Below are 27151 nucleotides of genomic sequence, written 5' to 3'. Positions count from 1 at the left end.
GGTTCTTTGAAGCCAGAAGAGCCCATTCCTTATCTGGGTTAAAGCTTTTCTAAGATTAAAATTATGGCTTCCTAGATAGGCCCAACAGGTAGGACTTGCTGCCTCAATAAAAATAGCAACATAAAATCCCCAGGCAGCTTCTGGAGCTATACTTGTCATTGAGGAAGGCAGAAAACCAACATCTGATGAGTAACTTCTTTGTGCCAGGTACTTTTCCTACATTATTTAATTCTCCCACAGCAATCTTCTGAAGTAGTCATTAACATCACCCCTATTTTACAGAGGAGGAAGTGGGCTAAGTAATAACCAAGCAGGTCTCTGTTGCTCAAGCTACCAGCCAGCCAGTCTAAGCCCTTTTCAGCTTCAGCTCTCTCCTCCCCTCCCCTTGCCTGCCTTCCTCATATCTTCTCTCTTCCCTTCTCTGTTTCTTTCTTCCTTTTTCTCCCTCCCTCCCTTTCCCCTCATCTCCTTTTACCCCTCTTCTTCTTTTCCCTTCCTTTTACTTTGTATCCCACTTCATTTTTTTCTTTTAAAGACTTTGGATCAGACTTTTCTCTTCAGTACCTTTTTAGGTTCCATACTTGCTACATGCATGATTTGTTTTCTCTTTTTTAAATTTCACAATATTAGGGGGTACAAATGTTTATGTTGCATGGCTTCAGTGAGGCCCATAAAGGTGCCCATTACACTCATGATTAGTCCCATCTGTGAGTATTTATTCCCCGCCTTCACCTGTCCCACTGATGCTGGTAATGCTGGACCCTTGGGTCCTACCCACACACCCAAGGTTGCCTGTTCTTAGTTCCTGCCTGAGCCTATACCTGGCTGCCCATGCCAGGGCTCTTAAGAGGCCTTCTTGGTCCAGGCTCATTGTTCTGAATGCTTCCTTTCCCTATCACTATTTTCCACTGTCACGTTATGGAGCCCCTTTTATTTCTCAGCAGTTAACAGCATTTCTTTTTCAAACTTGAAATGCCCAAAGCATTCCTCGTTATTAGCAAAAGGGTCTCAATACTCACACTTTCACTCTAGTCAGATTTGGGTCCAAATGTGATTACAGGGAGAGCAATTGTGATGATAAATCTGGCCAGCTCCTCTGTAACTCAATCAGTTGGACACTAACAAAGGGAATTGTAAGGGCTTCGGGGAAGAGCCAGGACAGCAATTAAGGGGCTGGCCTTTAAAAAAAAATATTGGTAATATTTAAGCCTTTACATTTGGGCCCGGTGGCGGAGCAAAAAGGTTATGATAGCATGTAGCGTGCTGAAGAGTAATTTCCTACGTGCTCTTGGAGTCTTCTGTGAATTCAGGGGGAAGGCCAGACTGGCACTCCGCATAAAATGCTGCCTGTGAGTTTTGTCTTGTTTCCGCCTTTATCTCCTTTAAAAATAATATTTTATTATTAATAATAATGTAGAATAATATAGGAAAAGAAGATAACAAACCAGAGCTCCTTCTTTATCCCACACAGTCTGGCTCTCCTGTCTTACTCTACCAACATCTCTTAACAGAATGAAATGTCGATGTTCCCATCCTCATCGTATGTCATCTCTCAACAATATTTGGCACCATTACACACTGCCTTTGAACCTTGCTATCCCGTTTATTTATTTTTTTTCCTCCTACCTCTTGAGTGCCATGATGTCAGCCTTGCTCACGGCAACCTCAAACTCCTGGGCTCAAGCAATCCTCCTGCCTCAGCCTCCCGAGTAGCTTGGACTACAGGCATGTGCCACCATGCTTGGCTGATTTTTTCTATACATATTAGTTGGCCAATTAATTTCCTTCTATTTTTAGTAGAGACGGGGTCTAGCCTTGCTCAGGCTGGTTTCTAACTCCTGACCTTGAGCAACCTTCCCGCCTCGGCCTCCCAGAGTGCTAGGATTACAGGCAGGCGTGAGCCACCGCGCCCGGCCTCTCCTACTTCTTTGCCTATTCTTTTTGAGGGTCTTCTGGGAGATTCTCATCTTACATCTGACCATTCCATAGCCAACATTTAAGAGCCAGGCACTCGTCTAAGGATGCTATGTATATTATCTCAGTAAATCCTCCTAACTTCCTGTGAGAAGTTATCCCAGCTTTACAAATAAGGAAATTGAGACATAGGGAAGTTATGTAACTCTCAGAGTTGGAGATTTGAACCTAGGAAATATAACTCCAGAGTCCCTGTTTTTGACAACTACACTAAACTGCTTCTGTTTATTGAAATTCCTTGCACTCTTATTCTTAAGCCTTCTTATCTTCTCAGTCTGCACTTCCTTTCCAGGCAGTCCTGGCAATTGCCATGGCTTAAGTTACCACTGAAAGACTAATAACCCCCATGATTATATTATATCTCTTCTCACCTCTGGATACTGATATTCAACAGTTGCTAGACAATTTCCAGTGAATGTGCAACAGAGGCCTCAAATAAAAGATGTCCATATTAGTAAGATTCTTTATACATCTCCTTCATACCACTTGTCACAATTGCAATTAATTAATTTTGTAACTATTTGCATCTGTGTATTATCTCTGTTAGAATGAAAACTTGGTGGGGGGAAACCTAATTTTCTTGTTCATCTTGGCGGCCACAACTCCTAGTATAGTGTCTGGCACACTCTAGATGTTCAAAACTATTTTTTTTTGAAAGGATGAGTAACTGTGTGTATAGTAAAGAAATGTTTTAAAGAAAGAAAGTCATTTTAAGTCTGATCACACTTTCCCTTTCAATATGCAACTCTCCATGTCAATCAATTCTTTGCACAGATTTTAAATAAGTTATATTAATGCTGAGTTAAAACTTATTCTGTTCTTTTTACTTAATATTAAATCTTTAAATAGTTTCCATTTGTGTTTTATCATGTTAATGTTGTGCTAAATAATGTGTGCCTAATAACAATTCCGTACACTATTGTCAAAGATTTCCTCCCAACGTTTAGTTAATATAGGCATATTTGTAACAAATGCTTTTATGAACATTGCTATATTGTTCTTGTGAAATTGTTCCTTAAAATAAATCCCTAGAAGTATTCCAAATTTAAATGCATAAACACTGTTATAGGTGCTGACATATATTATAAAACTGCTATGAAAATTTTTGTACAAACACCACCAACAGCAATAGATGAAGGTTTCATCAGCATTGATAACAGCATCTCAGTTTCTGCATGCAAACTCAGGCAAACTGCAGAACTGCAGTTGGAATGTTTTTCATGAACAAAACAATCTTACTCCTGGTAGCTAATCTTGGTCCAATTATATTGTCTTTCTACCCATTATAAGAATTTTTTTTATTGTAGTAAAATATATGTAACATTAAATTTACCACTTTAACAATTTTAAAGTGTAATTATCAGTGGCATTAGGTACATTCATAATGTTGTGCAACCAACATCACTATCTAGTTCAAGGACTTTTCCATTATCCCAAATTGGAACTCTGTACCTGTTTAGTAGTAGCACCTCATTCCTCCCTCATCCTGCCTCCCCCAAGCCCTGGAAACCACTAATCTGCTTTATGTCTCTATGATTTGCCTATCCTTGGTATTTTATATAAGTTGAATCAGATGTTCAAACAAAAACTTGTATACAAATATTTGTAGCAGCTCTTATTTACAATACCCCCAAAGTGGAAACAACCCAAATATCCACCAACAGACAATAGATAAACAAAATGTGATATATCCATACAATGGAATTGAAATACTCATACAAGCTACAATGTGGATGAACCTAGGAAACATCATGCTAAGAAGCCAAATCTCTATCTTTTTTTATACTTTGCTAAATTATTTAAACAGTGTACATCGTATACTTTGATGTAAACAGCTTAGGAAGGTGAAATACATTTGAAAGGGGAAAAAGGTGCTGCAAAAGGTAGAAGCTAAAATACTCATTTGCTGAGACTGAGTTTATGCTAATTAAATGTAAAAAGCATTGATTTAGTACTATGGGGAGTCAGGCACTGTTCTATGAGCTAATGCTACATATTGAACCAAAAGCAGCTCCTGATGTAAAAAACAGTAATTCCCTAGTAGAGATATAAACATGCCAATAAATAATTAATATAGTAATTAATATAGTGTATTATGCAGAAGAATATATTCTGTGCTGAGAGCCCAGATGAGGGAAAAAACTAAAGATATCTGGAAGGATCAACAAAAGATACAGAAAGGAGGTATCTTTACGGGTTGTCAGGCAGGGGATTGAGGTACACATTTGTAGGGCAAGAAAGGGTAGAAAAGGAAACTGTCTTTTACTTTCCCCTTCCTTTGTGCTGACTCAGATCTCCTCTCTGGGTCTCAAAATTGGTGATCTATTACTTAATCACCACGGTTTTGAGATAAACTGAAAATAATTTTGGTTTGACTTTAATAAAAAGATGAGTAGAACTTTGTGTATGTTCAATGACCTTAATAATGTGAATATTAATTGAAAATAAAGTATGTTCAATGCTACCATTTTTTAGTCCATTTTCATTGGTTTGTAAGAAGAAATAGGGTTCAGATTTAGTGCTCTTCTGACATGAAAAAGAAAAATTTCATGACTTATTAGAACTATAATAATTTTGATCTCAAACACTTATGTCTGGTCCTTACAATGAATGACAGAATGAGTCTACAATCTCTGACTCTGGGTGCACATAGCACAGAAAAATGCCTCCCTCCTGCTCCATGACAGGCATCTTTAATGCCTGTCATGGACAGGCAGCCCACCATGATTAATCAGTAGCAAGTGATAAAATTCCATTGCTATGTCTGTCAGAAAGAAGACTGTATTGGGGTTGGAAGTCCAAAGTTGTGGGTTTGAGACCTAATTCTTTCTTTAGTTCAACTTCTTTGAACATTAGTTGCTTTAGCAGAAAAAAACTATCAATATCAACAGCAAATGTTGTGGTTGGAGGCTTAAATATGGTCAAATATATGCAAGGGCACAGGGCCATCAACATAGTAAGTGCTCAATAAAAAAGTTTAGTAAAATCAGAATCCCTGTGACCTGTGACTTGCCTCTTTCTGTATCTTGCTTCTATGCATCTCTTTTGCCCCAAAAATAAATGACAGCTGTTCCTATTGCCAGTGTTTCTTCCTTTCACCTAAAGGGAAAATCTTGGAGCCACCTTCTACTTCCTCTCTTTTAGCCTTCGTCAATACTGCAAATTTATTTGAAGCAACTCTAATTCTTCCCCTTTCTCTGAGCTGACCTAGCACTGCCCTGACGCAGGCAGTGGTTCATTACTATGTGCCTGTATTATTTTATTAGCTTCCTGTTTCTCATTCCTCTATTTCAAGTTTTTCCAACCTCTGCACTATTAACATTTTGGAATGGATGAGTGTCTTCATTTTGAAGGGCTGTTCTGTACATTGTAGGATGTTTAGCAACATCCACGACCTCTACCTACTAGATCCCAGGAGCACCTTCCCAATTGTGACAACTAAAAATGTCTCCAGACATTGCCCAATATTCCCTAGTAGGTAGAGGGGGGGAAAGTTGTCCTTAGTTGAGAACCACTGCTCTAGTCTTATCCTTTTAAATCATTTCACTAAACTGAGAGATTAATTATCTATGAATAGTATTCTTGCTATGATGTTTCATCATTTCAAGAACTGTCAATAGATTCCTATTTCCCAAAGATGTTAATATCTTTGCCTAGGTGTCAAGTTCATCAATAATTGACCCTAGTTATTATTCTTTGGACCAGAGCTTTTCAAGTTTAATGTGCATACGAATCATCAAGATATCTTTTTAAAATGCAAATTCTGCCTCAGTAGGTCTGGGTGAAGTCTGAGACTCTGCTTTTCGAACAAGATCCCAGGCTAAGTTAATGCTGCTGGACCACAGAGCACTCTGAGCTGCAAACCTTTGAAAGACCTCAATCAAGTGCTTCATATCTGCGGATGCCTCATAAAGAACCATGTTCTGTTAAAGAGGAGCTCACAGAGCAGCAGAACAGAGAGCAATAAACAAACAGCTATAATAAAAATTGATACTTGTTACTGTAGAAATATGGATGCAATGATATGGAGATGCAGGTAAGTGAAAAATTCATTCTGCCTGGGGCTGACAGGTGAGGGGTAAAGAGGAAGTACCCACCAGGATCAGAGAAAGCTTTGATGTGGAAGTGCTCCTTGATTTGGGCCTGGAGAACATGCAGGTGGTCTACCAGGTGGAGAGGAAAGGGAAGTGCCTTTCCTGGAAGTGGGACCAGAATGATCAAAAGCAGAAAGAAACAAAAATGCATAAGCTCCTAAAGGAACTGTGTTGAGTATGGCTAGTGCCCAGGTTGGGACTGAAAAGAGTCTCAGTAAACTGCTTCAGGCTAGGAGATGCCTTGTTTGTCATGCCATGTATCTGAGATTTGGGATGTCAGCTTGACGGACCTATTGAAGGTATTTAAGTAGGAAAACAACATGATCAGATGTTTATGGTTGCAAGATCATGCTGACAGCAGTGGGGATGGTGGGCATAATGAGGAGCATGTAGGAGTCAAGCCTGACTGCTAGAGGATAGGATCTTAACTAGGATGAGTGCAGTGGAAGCTGTGGTGAGCTGAGCTGACTCACACCAGCCCAGGCAATTTGATGGTTGACATCTCTTCCCAGCTCCACTTGGAATTATGGTGGTAGCTTGAAATCAGCCATAATGGGAATATATAGTACCCCATGAAAACTGGAAAATACCAGAAATATTTCTCTGAGAGCCAGTTAAACATTTATTAGCACACTGAGTGGAAGAGACTGAGGGAGACAGGTGTCTCAGCCACCTGGAGGGGATTTAGATGTATCCGAATGAAGAACAAGACGACATCACAGATAACATGCCCTTATTTGGACAATTGAGTACATTTCCTTATTCGTAGAATGCATATTAATTGAGGGCTCACCGTATGTTTGGCACTGTTTCAAATGCCTGCCCCCGTGGTAGAGCTTACGTTCTAGTAACATGGTGTCATGAACTGAGATAGGAAAGTTGGGGGCAGTGGAAGATACTTATTTTAGTTTGGGATGTGGATGGTATCCAGATGGAATCTTTCAGTCATAAATGTACAGCCATATCCTATGCTATACTTTCTAGAGCATTTCACATACAATTCTAATTAAATGTTTACAATAATTTTGTAGGGCAGATGGGAGAGGTAGCTATTGCCCAGATGGGAAAAACTAAGGCTCAGATATTTGAAGAGATTTGCTCAGAGTCACTGAACAAGTTGGTGTCAGAGTCAGGATTGAATCCTGAGTTTCTGACAACTAGCCTAGTCCTCTCTCCACAGTGCCCACTCTCCCGTCTGCTCAATCACTGTTCTACAAATGATCCCTGCAAGTGACATGACGGGGCAGTCAGGGAAACTTTCCTTTGCATGCTGATGCCATTTTCACCCTCAAAGTGCTTCCCCAACTGTGATCTCAGTTACTGTTCACAGCCCTAGGTGCTACTCCGTGGTGTTCATTTGGGCTTGTTGCTAGGTGCAGATGAGTTGACAGTCACAGGCTTCCTGCTCTCGGCTGCAAGCCGTGGTTGCTCTGATTATGCTAATAGCGGTTTTGCCTGCTGTTGCTACCAGAGATGAGCATCTCCCATTCTTGTTTCTGTTGCTTCTCCTATGCCTGCTCCTGATTCCTTTCCATCTCACTCACTTCTCTCTTGAAATGATATATCAATACCTCAGGGATTTACTACATAATACTAATAAAGAAAAAGACAGTAAAAACAGGTAGCAGTAGAATAGATATTTGTTGACTGCTAAGTATAGTATCCATAAAAATATTCTTAAAACAGAAAATGCTCCAGACTGGTCCCCAAATTATAATGTCATAAATATTAAGTTTATAATATAATAGTATTAAAAAGAGGGAACTATAAGGTCTAATGCAATGAACTTAGGACATGGAGGTTCCAATTCCTCAAGAGTCAGAGGCAATAAAACCAAATACTGCTCATGTCTAGGATGACTAAATGCCTCTCTATAGGCATTTAGGTGAACACCCAGAGAGAACAGGAACTATTTCCCAAATGGCATATCACACTAACTTTCCAAAGTGCAGCCACTTTCACATAACTAGCTTTCCCTTTTTCTTTTGTAAAAGCATTTTTGCATGCACATGAGTATATGTCTGAATATATATTTATATATGAGACTATATATATAGATATGAGTGTATCTAAAGCAGCTACAGTAGTGTTGCTTGGCTGAGTAGGAGGTGATACAGGACTGTGCTATTAGTGAGCGGGAGGTAGGAGGTGGCTATGGCTGATGGGCAGGAGTGTGAGGTAATTGCAGGGTAATACTGTCTGCAGGTATTTTTAGATAACACCAGAATGAGAGGATGTTGGTTGGTGGTGATGGTCTTTCTTCTTCTAGAACACAGTGATGAAACATGCATAATATAGAACATAAGGATTGCCAATTTGGAGCAGACCTTTTGCCCATCTAGCCTAAACTATGGATGATAAAGGCATCAACAGCTGTGCTGTGGGAGAGTAGCTTTTTAATCTTCCTTGGCATCCACCATAAATGTTAGGGACCATGCCCTCAAAATCCTGGGCTTCCCTTAATAAGTCACTGTAGATGTGTCATATTTTAATCTATTTCAGTATTTTAAATAAATGTTGGCCTGGGCTATTTCTTGGGAGAAAGTGGTTTTTTTTTTTTTTTTTTTTTGGTTTGGCAAAGTTTGCTATCTACTGCGTCAAGTAGAGCCTCTTTAATTTATCCTCAATTTGCTCATTTTTTTTCTAAGCTTTAAGAGGGCACACAAGTTATTGTGCTCCAGAATTCAGTACATTTTGTAGGATTTTAGCTTGTGATTGTGTTTTCCTGGTGATAAATATACCAACCGTAATCATAGGAGATTGTGAAGATGGAAGTATCCTAGATATTGTAAAATTTCTATAATGTTACTATCATTTTTATAATTTTTACTATTATTTTACTCATGACCAAAACCTAGGGATCTTTCTCACCTCACATCCAAATAATTTCCAGATCCTAGTCATTTTGTCAAATAGCTAACTACTAATGTAAGTGACATTGTTTTAAAATCTAAATGGTGGGCCGGGCGCGGTGGCTCACGCCTGTAATCCTAGCACTTTGGGAGGCCGAGGCGGGCGGATCGCTCAAGGTCAGGAGTTCGAAACCAGCCTGAGCGAGACCCCGTCTCTACCAAAAATAGAAAGAAACTAATTGACCAACTAAAAATATATATACAAAAAATTAGCCGGGCATGGTGGCGCATGCCTGTAGTCCCAGCTACTCGGGAGGCTGAGGCAGTAGGATCGCTGAGCCCAGGAGATTGAGGTTGCTGTGAGCCAGGCTGACGCCACGGCACTCACTCTAGCCTGGGCAACAAAGTGAGACTCTGTCTCAAAAAAAAAAAAAAAATCTAAATGGTGCATTCAATGGAAAAATCTCTCTAGAATCTATATCCTGAGAGGAATAAGCTAACTAAAAATGTTCATTGAGACAAACCAATCTTAACTTTTTCAGATCACATCTGCTATTCCTCTCAGAGATGGGCCAGACCAAGTCTTTTTCATCTGGAAAGCTGGTATCTGAGATACAGAGTTGAAAAGCTCTTTCTTATTTTCTTTTAATATGGGAATATTTTAAAGTGGGCTAGGAAAATTTAAACAAATATCCATATTAATCAGCTTAGCATTCTAAAAAACAAAGAACTCATAAATAGTTGCTGAATTACCCTTAAAGTAATTTCGTGATACATTGATATACGTACTCCTTTTAATTTCACATTCAAGTATTATATATTTTTTACGTACACTCTTCCTATAACTATGTTTGCCAAGGTTAAATTTACATATGTATGTATGTGTATATAAATAATTTAATTTCAAGACTGGCTTTAGGCCTGAGTTTCCCATCTCAGTAAATGGCATCTGCCTCCAAAGAGTTATGCATGTGTAAAACCTACACGTCTTCCCTGCCCTATGCAATCAACTTCCAGGTCCTGTATAGTCCTTCCACTTTTCTCCTCTGCATGCCCAGTGCAATCTTCAGTCCAAACTCTGGTAATCTTTTGTACCAGCTCCAGCAATAGCCTCCAACTGATCTCTTTGCAGCTACTCTTACTTTCCTCAATCTAGTCTCCAGTTGGAGTAATTAAAAAAAAAATACAAATCTGATAATAGTAATTCCCTCCTTAAAAGATTTCTGACTGCTTTTAGATTGACAACCATTACTCTTAACAATAGTCTGCAAGGCTGGCAGGATCTGGACCATGTGGTATTCCCTACCTTTTCTCCTCTTAGACACCAAGTTACAGACCTCACAGACCTTCTTTTTTTTCCCATTGTGTCATCAAACATTGCTGTCCCTTCTTCCTAGAATCTTCTCCTCTACCTGATGTATGCCCTGACACATAGGGGCACATACACATCCCTGAAGTTTTCACCTAGCTAACTGCTACTCACTGTTGTAGAACTTTCCTTAAAAGGAACTTCTCAAGGAGGTCTGTGTTGACCACATATTTCTCCAGACCCCCAGTCTAAGTTATGTCTTTCAAGTCTTATCTGCTAATAGCTCCTTTCTAATTTTCCATTAAAGCACCCAGTACAATTATATAATTTACCATCTTTACCATTTTAAGTGTACAGTTCAGTGGTAATAAATACATTTGTAATCTTTTTTTTTTCTTTTTCCCCTTCATCCCCTCCTTCCCCTCTCCTCTTTCCTGCTAAATAGTTTCTCTGTGATTCTTTTGTCTGTCTTCCCTGTTAGACCATAGGCTCAATGAAGGCAAAGAACTCATCTGATTCACTGCTGTATCCCTAGCACTTAAAATGCATCCTCATCCATCACAGCCATGCATTCAATCAATAATTATTTATTGGGTTGATAAATGATTGCTCTGTAAATCTTACAGTGGCCTCTTCTAATGCAATCTATTTTTGATCTTATTATTAAGGTATTCAATATTATCAAGTTAAGTGGTTTTTCATTCAGGCAAATACTAAAGCCATGTGCCTTAGATGACACCACTATCACACTATGAAAAAAGAATATTAATGTCACTGTTTTACACTTGGAAAACCTCAGTCATCCTACATGACTTTATGTAAAGTCTCCTCAGAAATACACAGGTACTCTTGCATTGTATTAGAGAGAATTTCTGTACATTTTCTTAGGTCATTTAGCTTTCTCATTCTCCCATTTGCTTCATCAAAAAAGAAATCCAAATTGTCTATCTAATGGTCTTTAAGCCAGAAATTATAACATTATGTAACATGTATCAATCAATCCTTAAGTATCTGGCACTTACAACATTGGAGCATATAGGTTTAATATGGCTAGCATGCACATTCTCTCCCAAGAAGATTAGCCCCTTTGATGCTGGTAAAGTGGTTTTGTAATTTAAGCAAAGATAGCCCTTAAAGAATAGGTTATCAGTACCCGTTATCTCTTCAAGAATCACTTATTTGGTGCTGTCTTTTGGAGTTAACTTGTCTTATCAGGCGTAGCAACATAAATGAATGAATGAATAAATTGAGGAATGTGTAAATTTAAGGGAAAAAATGCAGATGAGAAGGCAATGAGTATACTATTTTCTGCAGCCACGTTGTAAACTCCCTAACTATCTCTGTGTCTCTAAAATTCTATTGAAGGAATAAATGCCACCAGTTTCCTGGCCCGAATTAGCTTAGGAACACTGAGTGGAGAGTTCATCACATGGCAGAACCTTCTTGTCCCCAACTGATGGAAGGGAGTTAGAAACTCATGCCTACCCCAAGAGGACTTTCTAGTAATTGGGCTGAGAAGGTATGTTTTGACAACAATAAAAAAAGTTATAGAATTGTGGCAATGATGATGAAGTTCTTTAAGAAAGAAAGAATAGTTTTAAAATTTCCCTTAAGCAATTCTGAGAAAATATTTTGGTATGTAGTCTATAATGTCAAAGTCTGGCTTTTCAATTATTAGTATAAATGGTTGAGAAGAGGCTAATTTTCTGTCTTACAATAGCCAACAAGGCTGCTAGAATCTGGTCTACACCTAGAAGAATCATGTTTTCAGGTCACCCTGCTTCCTCCTCCCATCTTCCTTCACATTGTTGACTAAAGCTTGCTGAAGAAAAACTTTCATCTGGCTCCAAACCAAATCTTCCTCTTTCATAAGAGAATCGTACTTTGGGTTGATATTTAACTAGAGGTGACAAAGTGGAAGGGACATAAAGTTTTATGTTAGAAAAACTGGGGTTGAGTTCTGACTATTCCTTACTGGATATATTAATACCATCTTGGCCTATAGGTTAACAATTCTGAGCCTTCCTTTCTTTGTCTCTAAAAGAAGACCAGCGCTAGAACCTGTCTTACAGGGTGATAAGAAAACAAAATTAATGCAATAATGGTTGTAAAAATGCTTGATAAACTGAAAAAAGCTCTACATTTGTTAGTTACCATTATAACTAGCAAATGTAGTTAATTAGCAATATAGACTGTTTATTCCATTGGCAATTACTAGGGCATCTGATCATAAATTTAGCATCAGCCAAATGCTCTCCTAAAACAGCTGACATTTAAGAAAACATGTCAATTATCTATGGAACTGGAGACTTTACATTTCATCCCTGTATTAAGTCAAGCAAAGTATTTGAACTATATTATTCATATTATTCTGCAGAAGTGCCCTAAGTGCCTTTTAGTTTATGATACTCTCTGATTTTGTAAAGATTTGACATGAAAATTATTCATTTAAACAGTCTTTCTCTGTTTTCTGTAGAATTGGGGTTAAAGACAACACCATCCTTTTTACTGGAATAAATAAATTCTTCCTTGATTCTAATTCCAAGGAAGGTTTTGACCCCCCTCCCAGATTTAAATCCTTCCCTATGACAGGAAATGAGACTGCTTATAACTTAATATTCTTGCATTATTTATCAAATATATCAGGCTATTAAGAGCTAAATTTTGTGAAATTTATCAGAGTGTTTGACCAACCTATTCCTTTAAATGCACAGGAATATGTTTACCCTGAAATTGCTCTTGCTTAAGAGGACCTTTGGTTTGTTTTAAATCACATTGGGTATTAACCAGTAAGTTATTTTCAGTCCTTTTGGAGTCAATGGGATATACATCTTAAATATATAAATAACTGCAGCCAGGGCAAGGATGTTCTATGATTCAAGTTTCCTATGTTTCAATGAGCAATCGCATGGTGTATATTCAATTCTACTTCCTTTTAGGACTCAAAGAAAATTGAACATACTGTGTAATGAGTAGCTTTATAATAAAGCTTTACTACCTAAAAACAAAACAAACCTACATTCCAGAGAAATTTTGTGATTGAGTCCTTTTATCTCTTTCAGTACTCCTCCCCACCTCTGCCACTTTTAAAAATCACAAACATTTGGTTTTTCTTTTCCATTTCCACAGAAAATTCGCAATTAATACCTCCTATGTCTTCTCAGCTGCATCCTGTCTTCTCTAGTGGTTTCTCTGCTATCTGGGCACCCTACAGGAGACCTCTGCTAGCAAAGGAGGACTGGGCTTATCCTCTATGTCCTCTCACGAGTCCACCTCTTGAGCTGGACTTTCATGTCTTACTAACAATCTCTCAGGGCCACATTCTTTTAAGCACTTGTGTTTTAAGTAAGATAAAAGAGAATTTGATCCATCTGAATATGCCTGGAGGTTTGCGTCTTACTGAGGCCAACCTTGTCAACTTTTTAGATTCTCCTTTCTTGTGTCAAAGGATTCAAGGCCCAATTAGGACCTATTTGAAAAAGAAGCTACATCCATCTGGTGTTCAGAAACAATGAAAAATATTATAACCAGGTGTTTTAAAACTTAGGAAACTTTTTAAATCTATTTTATTTAATTTACTAAAGATTTCATAGCAATGGACTAGACACTTGGGATACAGAAGTATGTTGGTTATCATTCTTACCCTTGAAGAGCTCCCTGTGTCCTGACTGGCATCGCTATCAATACCCAGTTCAATACTTGCTGCATCATAAGTGCCCAAACAATGCTTGTTCTCTTTCATAAAAGAATTAGATGTTTACATTTGTATAAATTTTTGGATTAGCATAGCTATAGTATGTTATAGAAAAATAATTGAAACCTCCATATCTGTGTTTATTAAGTCTCCAGATGTTCTATTTGGAAGATTAAAGTAGTTCACTGGAATCTGCATTCAGGTTTAGATTATTCCCTCCAATAAAGAAATAGTCACACCATTTCCTTGATACGAGGTCAAACCAAAACCCCTTTTGATTTTTTTCCTAAACAGAATGGATGGAATAGAAACCATTTTGTCAGTTTGTCTCTTTTCCAGCATGGCAAAATTTCCTCCCAAACACTCAGCTGTTGTTGCAGATACTTTCTGAATCATCCCATCTCTATCAGTTGGGCCTGGGAAGGGAAACACAATTCTTAAGAGTGATTCTTTCAGAACATGTATTGCTCCCTTGTCCTTTCAATCTAAGGGACAATGGTATGATCAGAGAAGGTATGTATGAAAGAATGAACATTGTGAAGAATGTGGAAGGTACATCTAGGAGACCAGCCTTACTTGTGTGGATGGTTTCTTTAGAGATATAATAAATTAGAATCATAGTATCATGAATTTTGAAGAGAGCTCAAAAATTAGATAGCTTTGCAATTTATATAGACTTTTTGAGATTTCCTGCTAACCCTTAGTAAATGTCACTAGTGGGAATAATCAGTCAAAATAGGGTACTTTTTGTAAGTGGTACAAGCACGTTCAATTAAATGAACTTAGAGAACCAAGTACTTTATTTCGGTCACGCCAGATTAGATTGCATTGCTTTTACATTCTCAGACAAAACTGAACTTTATTGAAATAACATCCTGTACAGGGTAGCTGCTCTCTTGGTTTTTGCCCCATCTGTACACCATAATCTTTACCGTAATAGTTAAGCAATAATTATTTTATCCATTTCAGATATGAAGATGATAATACCTGAAACGGTTTTGAACTCAGGACTTATGGGGACAATAAAACAGACAATGTATAAATGAATTAATTTACATGTTAGAATGAAATCTATATGTATCTTTAGTTACACAGTGAACTTAACTAAAATTTACATCCAACAGTTAGGAAGATTTTAGAGTGTTTTTCTTCTTTGTGCTCAATATTCATTTGTGTCTTCTCAGATCAGAGCCAATAATTTTTATTTATGGAAAAGGCTTGATATTTTCATTCATAATATTCTCTATCTGGTGTGGTTAAGAGCATGGGCTCAAGTCAATTACCTGGCTTGACCATGTGCTAGCCATGTGATGTTAGGCTAATTATTTAAGATCTAAGCTTCTTCCTATATGCAAGCTAAGAATCCTTGTAGCAATTAGCTCATTGTGTGGTTGTGAGAATTAATGAGTTGACCCATGGGCTTAGTACATTGTAGCATTCAGTAAGGATCAACTATTATTATTATTACTATTTGTAGAAAATTAATGAGCTGAAGCCCTAAAAATGCTTTCCCAAATGTCTAGCATTTGTTTTTTATGACTGTGAAAATTGTTTAAGCAGCCCAGGGGTTTCTTTTTTCATGGTTTCATTTCATGGCCATTATTCCCTAAACTATTCTGTGGACCTCTATTCTTATCTAAGGCCATCTTTGGGCAATTTAAACCTCTGCACAATTTATTTGTAAAACCATTCTTTTGCATTCATGAAGTTCTATGTTCTATGGACAAGATACCTTCTCCTCAGAGAAGCCAGACTTAGGTAACTACGTTAGTCGCTTGGGAAATTTTCATTTTAGCCCTATATCTAAAAGAGAGAACCCTCCATACACAGCTAGGCCTTTAAGTTGCTGTGTTAGTCAAGTAATAGGTTTTGACATCTGTTCCATCGTAGATACTCAGTTGAGGTAATTTACTGACCTTGCGTGCAGTAGCCTTCTATTTTGGTATTTGAGGCAGACTTTCTATTTTTTGTAATAATTTACTAGGACAACATGGTGCCTCCCTACTCTCACTCCACATTCTCTAAAAATTTCTCTGTTGTTCTACTGAATTTCTTTTCTTTCCCACATTTAAAAATTATTTTTAATTGTGGTAAAGTACACATAACATAAAATTTACCATCTTAACCACTTTTTAATGTACAATTCAGTGGTATTATTTACATTCACATTGTTGTATAACCATCACCATTATCCATCTCCAGAACTGTTTTCACCTTGTAAAACTGAAACACTGTACCCATGAAACAATGACTCCCTATTTCTCCCTTCTCCCAGTCTCTGGCAACCACCATTCTACTTCTTGTCTCTATAAATTAGATTACTCTAGATATTTCATATACGTGGAATCATATTTGTCTTTTTGTGCTTGGCTTCTTTCACTTACCATAGTGTCTTCAAGGTTCATCTGTTTTGTAGTGTGTGTCATAACTTCCTCCCTTTGTAAGGCTGAATAATATTCCACTGTTTATACCACATTTTGTTCATCCATTCATTGATGGACATTTGGGTTGCTTCTATCTTTTGGCTATTGTGAATAATTCTGCTATGAACATGAGTGTATAAGTATCTCTTTCAGATCTTGCTTTCAATTCTTTGGGATATATGCTCAGAAGTGGAATTACTGGGTCATATGGTAATTTTTTTAAATTTCAAATTATTACAGGGGTACAAATGATTTTATTATATGGATAGCTTTTATAATGCTTGAGTCAGGGACATGCAAGTTAAACCACAATGAAATATCACCTTAACCCTGTGAAAATGGCTATATCAGAAAGTCAAAAAACAATAGATGCTGACATGAATGCAGAGAGAAAGGAATGCTTATCCTCTGTTGGTGGGCTGCAAATTAGTATAATCTCTATGGAAAACAGTTTGGAGATTCCTCAAAGAAAAAAAAAACAAAAAACAGATTTACCATTGGACTCAGCAATCCCACTACTGGGTATCTACCCAAAGGAAAAGAAATTATTTTATCAAAAAGGCACCTGCACTTGAATGTTTATTGCAGCACAATTCACAGTCACAAAGGAATCAACCTAAGTGCCCATCAATTCATGAGTAGATTAATAAAATGTGGTATATGTATACCATGGAGTTCTACTCAGCCATAAAAATAAGTGAATTAATGACATTTGCAGCAATGTGAATGGAACTAGAGACCATTATCCTAAGTGAATTATCTCAGGAATGGAAAAACAAACACCACATATACTCTCTAATTACTTGGAACTAAGCAATGGGCACACACGGGTGCAGAGAGAAGTAAAAGTCATTGGAAATCAAGGAGGGGGAGGGGTGGAGGAGTAAAAACCTACCTAATGAGTACAGTGAACACTATTTGGGTGATAGGTACACTAACAGCTCTGTTCCACTGAATTTCAAACTGTCTTTGATTCCCTTATTTGTCTTAGATTTAAGCTGATTTATTCTCTCAGGGACTCCTACTATGTATGGGAGGAATTAGGATGAGAGTGAAGGCATCTTATGCTTAAATTTTTAAGAACTCCTAACCTGCTCTCTCTCTTTGCCTCTCTCTTTATCCCATTGTCACTGTCCCTTCCTCTTATTGTAGAAATGGGGCCACTGAGGGAAGAAGGGCCAGGGGTTACACTGAAGCCCCTCTGCAAGTGAATTGAGATTATGATAAGCTGGAAGTTCATTTCTGAAAGCAGAGCTGAGAAGCAAATTTACATTTATGGTACGGTGACTTGTCCTGGGCCAGATGCTCCCTGGAGTCACTCAGGGCACACAAGGTTCAGCTGTCTTTGAGGCGGAAGTCTCTCCAGGGATTGCCAAGTCTGCAGACTAACATGTTCAGTCAGGGTTAAGGTAGGCACCTTTTGTCTCTTCTTTCTTAAATATTAAATAGACAAAGGCCATATCCACACATTTCTTTGAGATAGGGCTTTCTGTTCCTTAGGCTGCTGTGAGATTGCTGAGGGCCAACATCCTTAAGCTGCTTAGAAGTTCTGTTACTTGATTGAGTGGTTCTTTGAGGCACTGGCTAGGATCTTTCTGAGATCACACCTTTGGCTTCATCTTTAGATTATATTTTTCCAAAAGTGTCCTAGATTTGATCTTTGCCCAGAAACTGTTTCTTAATTTTAGTATCATAAGTTGTGTAAAGAGGCTGAGAATTTTCAAACCCAGCAATTCTTGGCTTCTTTTCTCATCAGCTCTTCCTTTAGCTTTTCACTCTCTGCTTGCATTTTACTATACACAGCAGAAGAAATGAGGCAGCCCCTTCAACACTCTGCCTGGAAGCCTCCTGAGCTAGCTCACCCAGGTCATTAGACATGCTTCATATTTCTCATGTTATTAAAGGAGACAGAGCTGCTAACTTTCCTGCCATTACATAATGAGGGGCCCCTTTCCTCTGGGTCCAATACTATTTTCTTCACTTTCCTGTAAGCCCTCACTTGCTGCGTCCACAAAGTCTTCTACTGACAGCTTGTTGAGACCCTTCAGGATTTCACTGATACTTTTCTCAAATTCTCTCCAGTTTCTATCCACTGTCCATTTTCAGAGTCACTCTCATAATTTAGGCTTTTGTTATGGTAGCACATCTCTCTTGGTACCAAAATCTGTATTAGATGCCTGTTGTTGGCATAACAATTTACACTAAAACTTAGTGACTTAACCAAGAATAATAATTTATTGTCTTATAGAGTTTCTGTGGTCAGGAATCAAGGAACAGCTTTGCTGTTTGGTTCTGGCTCAGCGTCTGTTGTTAGGTTGTAGTGAAGACACTAGTCTGGGTTGTGGTTATTTGAAAGCTGGATATGGCTGAAAGATCTGCTTCCAAGCTGGCTCGATAATATGATTTGTTGCTGAAGGCCTCAGTTCCACACTACAGGGACCTCTCCATCAGGTGCTTGGATCACTCATGACATAGCAGCTGACTGGCCCCAGAGGGAGTGATTCAAGTGACAATAAGACAAAATCCATACTGCCTTTTATGACTTCACCTTGCTAGTCAAAAATTATTATTTCTGAAATAATCTAATGATTACACAAGTCAGTTCTATTCAAAGGGGGAGGGAAAGACTACATAAGAGTGTAAATACCAGAAGGCAAAGATATTGGGATACATCTTGGAGGCTGGATACAACAGGAGGTGATCCAGAGATTAGCAAGTGGTAGAAGCTAAGCCGTGGTATGCTAATAAGCTAGCTCTCCAAAAAATAAAACTAACAAAAATACCATGATTTCTAGTATTTTTGATGATATAAATACTACTATTGTGGTCAATTTTGAGCTTCCAATGGTTTAATAGCAGGCTTGCAAAAGTTTCCCCGAAACTTAACCATTGACTCTCATGAGTTAGCAAGAGTCAGCTCCAGCAACCCTAAGGCTGGAGAGGCAAAAGGAGGAGGCTATGCTCTTGGAGGCTAGGGATCAGGACCACAAGAATAAAGCTGAAATCACAGTAGGATTACCAAGTGCGAGTTGCAGACTTATGGAGGAACCTCAATAGCTGCTGGAGAAGCTGGTGATGTGGGAAATTTGAGAATGGAGCCGGCAGAGTTAGCCCCTTGCAACTCAGAAAAAAAAAAGTAAAAGGATGCAGGATAGGAAAAGGGCAAGCAGGTTTAGGATTGGCTCATTTAGGTGACAAAAAATGGAGGAGCTGGGACAAATTTATAGAGATAGAAAGCACACTAGTGGTTGGCTAGGATTGGGGGTGAGAACTGGAATTGACTGCAAGTGGGCATGAAGGGTCTTTTAATATGATGAAAATGTTCTAAAACTGAGTTTTGATAATAGTTGTACAACTTGCATCTAAGCAATAGACTATGACAAAGGTGATGGTATGGTACGTGCAGGATTATGTTATGTCATGTTATATAAGACTGTATCTTACTAGCAGACTCACTCCCTTATTCCTTGCTGTTTTGAAGAAGAAAGCTGCCGTGAATCAATCCTACAGACATAAGGAATACATTCTGTCAACAACCTGAATGAACTTGGAAGTGGATTCTTCCCCAGTCAAGCCTCCAGATGAGAATGCAGTCCAGCTGAAACCTCAATTGCAGCCTGTGAGACCTGGATCAGAGGCGCCAGTTAAGCTGTGCCTGAACTTCTTCTGCCTCATAGAAATGTTAGGGAATGTGTGTTATTTTAAGATGCTAAATTCATGATAATGTTTCATGCTATAATAGAAAAATAATGAACTCTCCTTTGAATATAGTTATATCAAAATTTGTGGATATATTTTTGTTCAATGTTTATGCTATTACAATTTTACAAACACATTTTTGCAGTTGAATGATGTGGTATGCAATAATTACATTTCCTTTCTTTCAAAATTTTTTATTTTAAAAGAAAAATAACTGTACTGATTTTATTTGTTTTCTATACACCAATCACTAATTTATCATCAAACTCTCTGTATAAGTGTAAATCTATTATCAATATGCTCAAACACATCAGGCGAATGATCAACTTAATTGTGGTTGTCAAGATGTTTGATTCCATTCTGATTCTGTCTCCTCACTCCCACCCCAGATTGCTTTTCAGTTATCTTCATCTACTGAATCTGAGATTTTACCATGATGCATCATGGTGGTAGTTCTCTTTTGTTCATCATGTTGGGCACCCAGTAGGCACTTTCAATGAGGAAACATATGTCAGTTCTGGGGCATTTATTTTTTATCTCTCACTCTCTCTCCATTTTCTCCTCAAGTGGGAAGATCCTCACATCCTTTTTTTGCTCTAGATCTCTCTTTCTTGCCTTCTCATAGATTTCATTCCTACAATTATATTCTGGGGCTGAGGAGTGCAAATTAAGTTACTTATCTGTTTTCCTCTTTAGGTTTCAGTATTTTAGGATCTGTTGAATCAGTTATCACTCATCCATCTGCCTTCCAGCTTCCAAAATGTAGCTTTTTTTTTCCCTTCCTTTTTTTTTTTTTTTTTTTTTTTGGGTGTGTGTGTGAGCTTAGCCCTTTTAAAAAGATCACTTTACTGTCATTCCAGTGTATTTTTGGGAAGAAAGGAACATAAACTCTTTGTTCATTTTAATATCTTTAACCAGAATCTGACCTCTCTACATTTTACTTTCCTGTTATTCTCTAATAATAGTCCTGTGAGGTAAGCAGGGCAGATATCATTGTCCCTCTTTTACTGATAAAATGCTTGAGATTCAGAAAGCCTAAGTGACTTGGCTGGGGTTACTAAGCAAGCTGAGGAATATTCATGTCTTAGGAGTCATAATTTGTTGTTCGTTTCATCTGCAGCATATTGCTCCCCAATTCTGGCCAATAGACTCAAAAGTTAGTATATTTGGAAGTGGTGTTCTATTCCGGTGTTTCCCAAAATGTATGCCAGAGAACACTAGTCCCAGGAGAAGCTCTGTAAAAAAGGATTCCGTAATCAACTGCATTTGAGAAACACTCTACACTAATGGGTTTCCTTAATTCTATGACACTACTAATTACAGGAAATGATTATTATGATTTAAGCACATATTCTGATGGAGCTGTAGGTAGAGTGAGAAGCACATTAAGCACTATATTATAAGAAACACATTCAATTTAAAAAATGTAATTTTTTTTAAAAAGCATATCTTAGAATTGAGCAAATGTATATATCTCATTTTCATTGCCTTTCCATAGTCCTTCACATATAGAAGACTCTGAAAATGGTAATAAAGAAACCTGTTAAATATATTAGTACAGTATTTCTCACTTGACACCTAATAATATTCTAAGTAATTTGTTTATTTATGTAATAACTATTCATTGTGCCTCTGCTGTTCACAAGACACTGTGCTATGTACTCAATGTTGGCATGATGATAAGTGATTCCAGCCCCTCATGGAGTTTAAGTGAGGTAGGTAGGTGTGTGTCTAACAGAAGTCTTAACCTAATCTGATAAATTAGTCAAGTTTAATCTGAGGAATTGACATTCAAATTAAAACCAGAAGGAGAAGTATGTGTTGTTAAGCTCCTGGGGGATGTGGGGTTGGCAAGGGGGAGAGGACTTTCCAGAAATGGGTAGTGTTGTTTCAGACTCTGTGTTGAGAAACACTGAACATTTTCAACCTCCTTTACAGATAAGCAGAGTAGAGCCTAGGGAAGTTAGAATTAAAGAATGTCGAAGTTGGATGAAGTCTTAGACATCTAAGCCAATACTATACCCAACACACAAATCCCCACATCCTACATAGAAGCCCTCTCCTTTTCAAACCATGTAAGTGGTGGAGAACAAATGCTTCTTACAGGTTGAGAAGGATCTGAGTCATTTTTCCTTTTGAGGTTTGTAAAATATTTAAAAAAAAAAAATTCCCAGCCAGGGTTATTTTGCATTTGTAATATTTACATTAAATCTTTTTGACATACATATAGAAAACACTATGGAAGTAACACAATGATTAAATATAAAACATCGTATAATGATAGTGCTAAAAATTTTGACTTGAGGCTCTTATGAAGATGAGACCTAGACCAAATTGCCCTCCTTAGCCCCACCTCACCTGCCTCTGCATTTAAGCTTTACAGAAGCTCACTAGTTCTCATTACATAGTTTGAACTGATAATATAATATCTATCCATTGGGCTATCTTTTGGAACAGGTCCTCTCCCTCTTCCATCAGAAAATCCATTAAATATTCATAGATGCTCCCTGTGGGTCCCCAAGGCTAAAAAATCTCCGGTGGCTTTAGCATTTCTTGGGTGCTATCATTTCAAGGAACCTTCATTCTCTGGATTCATCTGAAAATATCCCTAGAAAACCTAGAGTTTTGCACTCATTTTGGCTCTAGGAAGCACCTCTGTAAATACAGCAGGGGCATGCGCTAACTTTCTACTTATTTAAATGCAAAGTTCTCACTCAACCATTCCAGGCCCCTTTGACTCATTTCATACTGACTGACAGGGAATTTCCCCTACTGTAGCTCTATTCTGTCAACACCTTTCAATAGTACATTCTTTCCTGGAGTAGAATGGGTTCTTCCAGAAAAACAAAATTAGTGTTTCACGTTACTCTGTACTGTGGGTATTCAGATGGAACGTGTGTACTCTGACTCTATATTCCTCTGGTGGGACAAGCCTATGGGCCATATATATATGTGCCAGTCACTGAAAGGGAGCTGAGGACATCTAGGAGATGTTTTTGGCAACTTCCAGGACCCCCCTCACTCTCTTGCTTAGTCTCTGCTTGACCTCATCCATCCAAGTAAAACAACACTTGATTCTTTTGTAGTTTTCACTCGGTTCTGACTTTTAATATTCCTGTAAGTGTTTCCACTGGTTCTTATTTCTTAGGCTTGTTCTCTTCCCAATGACCTCACGTAAGACATCTCTCCCTTCATTTTGGCCTTCTGGAACATTGTCCCTGCAATACCCTTCTTGTACATTACACTGGCAAGGCCCATTTTGGCCATTACTGAAGACAAAAATATAGAACATGAGCACTTGGGAAAACTAGTTTCTCATTAATGCTAGAAAGTTCTATGTAATACTTCGATTTCTAGGACATTTTTCATCTGAGACATGTTATCGTTGCACAGTATAAATAAAGATCCCCATATGTAAGAACTTCATGAAGGCTTCTGGAAGAAAGTTGCAGTCAGAGTTTCTATCTCTGAGCTCCTTGAAAAGTATAAGAGCCCCTGTGAGTAAATATTTGGTGACAAATCTTGTAAAACATTGATTGTTCTCAATTCTTCACTCCTTTTGCCATGTGCCTCCCACTAAAGGCTCCATTGGATGTTGGGCTAGGTCATGTGACTTTCTTTGGTCCCTGCAACAGTAGCCAGGGTGATGCAAGCAGAAGCTTTCCTGTGTTTGCCTGCATTGCTTGGTCTCTTGCACTTTGGCTGTTTACTAAGAGAAGAGCATACCCCAGGGAGCCCAGGTCCTACAATGAGAGACTGGAGGACCTAAACCATGACCTGATACTCTGTGCGGAGCTGCCTTGGCCAGCCTGCAGACCCATTAGTGAGAAAATGTTTATTAGAAGTCATCAAGATTTGGGGGCTGTTTATTTTGCAGCTTTATCCTAGCAGAAACATGACCAAAAAAATCCTCTTTACCCACTTTAAGAATGATTACCTCCAAAATATTGTCCTATAATCTCCCCTGGAAGACTTTCTATTAGGGGCTGAAATATGTTCCCCAAAAAGATAAGTTGCAGTCTTCACCTCTGGTACCTTGAATGTGATCTTATTTGGTCATAGGGCCTTTACAGATGTAATTAGGTTAAGAGGAGGTCAAACTTCATTAGAGGGGGCCTTAATCCAATATGACTTGTGTCCTTATAGGAAGGAAAAACAGAAACACAGACAGAGAAACACAAAGAGAATGCTATATGATGACAGAGGTAGAGATCAGTGTGCTGCCACTGCAAGCCAAGGGATACCAAGGATAGGTGAGTGGTACGAGAGAAGCTAGGAAGAAGCAAAGAAGGACCCCAACCAGGGTCTCAGAGGGAGCATGGCCCTGCTGACACCTCATTTCAGACTTTTAACTTCTAGAACTGAGTAAGTTTCTGCTGTTTTACACCACCCAGTTGGTGGTATGGCAGCCCCAGAAAGCTAATACACTCTTCTTAATGACCCTGGACCCAGAAGTTCTTTCTTTTTTCACAAAATACTTTATAGCATACTTAGTACTTTTGTCATATCCCGCCTGTTATCAAAGTTACTTTCGTCTCTCCTACTGGGCTTTGCACCCTTGAGGCTTTACAGAATCACATCTGAGGCCACAGCACATTAGTGGTGCCTGACTCTTGGTAGGTGCTTATACAGTTGTGTTGAAAAGAGCAGCAAATTTAAAGTGAGAGGATACGATTCTCATGTCTGGATTTTCCCCTAATTGTTGTGTGATCTCACATAATTTACTCAACCTCTGAGAGGTTCATTATCCTTATCTATAAATAAGCATCAAATAACTATCAGCCAGAGTTTCTTTGAGGATTAAATGAGTTAATGGATCTGAAAGGTTTTATAAACAGCCAAATTACAATAAAATGTTGGTCTGTTCTCTGATTATTTATATGAACTTTGTTGCATTCTGTCATTTGCTCAGCACAGATTAACGCGTGCTTACTAATGAGTGCCTAGCACCGTGCCAAGTACAGGGCACACTGCATGGAGCTTACAGGGAAGTGAACTCATTATATAGGATTAAACAAGGTGTAGGGCGGATTATCATGGGGCGTGAGATCTACTTTAGAGAGTTATGACAGTCCTCTCTGATGAAGTGATACTCAAGTTGAGAACTGAATGAGGAAAGCATGTCGCCCATGTGAAAAGCCATGGGAAAATTACTGTAGCCACAGGAAAGAAAAAGTCCCAAAGACCTTGTTTTGAGAAAGAGCTTGGCCCAGTCCTAGGAAATGACAGAAGGCAAAGGACCCCTGACCAGGTGAGGTGGGCTTAGATCACATCATTTGATGTTTGAGAGGCAGGTAGGGGACAGATCTTCCAGGACCTTGCAGGCCTGGTCATGAGTTTAGATTTTAATTCTAAATGAAATAAGGGAACTATTGGAAATTTTTATGTAAATGGGTAACATGGAACTTAAACTAAAAAAAAAAAAAAAAAAATCCCTCTGGCTTCTATTGTGGCCCAGATCATTTTGGGGTGGGGTTAAGAAGAAGGCTTTGGTAGTTATCTGGGTAAGGGATGAAAGATAGCATGGACTAGGATAACATCAATGGTAATTGCAGTAGGTTAGCTTAGGGTAGATATTTTCAAAATAGAATCGACAGGTCTTTGTGGTTCCTTAAATGAGGGGTTAAGAGAGAGAAAATTGATGAAGATTCCCAGGTTATGTGCTTTTGTAGCTATGTATATGGTGGACCCTTTTATTGAGTTGCAGAAGATGGCTTTTGAGGAATATTTTAAAAGTCCACAAAAAATTTTCCCCCAAATGCCAACTTTGGTCTTTAACACAAGGGATAGAAATTCTGACCCAATGTACATGGAACTCAGGTGTCACCTGGCCCTTATGGTTAAGAATAGGGGTTGGAAAATTGTGTTAGTTCAGGCTGCTATACCCAAACCATACCCATACCATAGACTTATAAACAACAGAAATTTATTTCTCATAGATCTGGAGGCTGAGAAGTCTAAAATCAAGGTGTTGGCAGATCCACTGTCTAGTGATGGCAGTTTTCCTGGTTTGCAGATGAATATCTTCTCATATCCTCACACGGTGGAGAAAAGAGAAAGGAAGCAAGATTTTGTGCCTTTTCTTCTTTCATAAGGTCATAAATTTCATTGGCATGAGGGCTTTGCTTTCATGACCCAATTACCTCCCAAATGCTATCATATCAAGTGTTAGGATTTCAACATATGAATTTTGGGAGGACACAATCATTCAATCCACAGCACAACCTTTTTCTTAAAGGGTCAGATAATAAATATTTTAGGCTTTGCAGGACAAGAAGCAAAATACTTTATTATGTAAGTACTTATATAATCATTTAAAACATGATCATTTAAAAAGTAAAACACATTTTTAGCTCACAGAGCCGTAAATGAAACAGACACTGGCTGCATTTGGTCTGTGGATGGTAGTTTGCTGACCCTTGGTCTAGATCAGCAGTTGGCAAACTATTGTCCATGGGCCAAATCTAGCCATCCACATGTCTTTGTAAATAAAGTTTTATTGACACACAGTCATACCCAATTGTTTACATATTGTCTATGTCTGCCTTTCTGCTACAGTGCAGAATTGAGTAGTTGCAATAAAGTCCACATATCCCACAAATTAAAATATTTACTATCTGGCTCTTTAGAGAAAAACTTTGCCAACTCTGGTCTAGATAATAGTTCTAGAGCCCCCTTCTCTTGTCTTATGGGAAGAATATTACCTTCTCTAAGCTTTCTGCAAGCTTCCAGAGAACTTATATTCTCATGGTCCTCTCCAGATCTGAGTTCTTGTACTCACAGATAGATTATTTCACTATCTCATACCTGCTCTACCTGTTGTTTTATCTCAGAGGGAGAATTCTATCTCTGTTCCTTGATGTCCACAACCATTCCACAACAAAATCCAAGCAATGAAGCATTCTTCCAGAACTTTGTGTGAAAGTTAAGCTTCAAGGACATGAAAGGGGCTTATATCATAAAATAACAACAGCTTAAGTTGATTGTTAAACATTTTCTCATTTTTCTTCTTCAAAAAGTCACTTGGCCACATTGGCTAACTTGAACTCCAATCACTCACCATGATTCTCTGCTCTCTTCATTTTCCTGTTTTCTTCTTTTCCTTT

At 38.2% G+C, this 27151-nt stretch overlaps 1 long non-coding RNA gene across 3 annotated transcripts in view; it reads left to right on the top strand.

The window, feature by feature from the left end:
• The window catches only part of LOC105867790 (uncharacterized), a 126509-nt gene that overhangs the window by 95035 nt on the left and 4323 nt on the right, over nt 1-27151 (top strand). The window contains exons 3-4 of one of the 3 annotated variants that reach the window (XR_012918952.1): nt 5750-6010; nt 19831-20027. This is a non-coding gene — a long non-coding RNA (uncharacterized LOC105867790). Of the gene's footprint in view, nt 1-5749; nt 6011-19827; nt 20141-27151 lie in introns of those variants that run through there. The other 2 variants (XR_012918951.1, XR_002223630.2) reach the window with 2 other exon arrangements.

Source organism: Microcebus murinus, chromosome 4 (genome assembly GCF_040939455.1).
Source record: "Microcebus murinus isolate Inina chromosome 4, M.murinus_Inina_mat1.0, whole genome shotgun sequence".
NCBI lineage: Eukaryota > Metazoa > Chordata > Mammalia > Primates > Cheirogaleidae > Microcebus > Microcebus murinus.
This window is presented reverse-complemented; position numbering and strand designations above follow the sequence as displayed.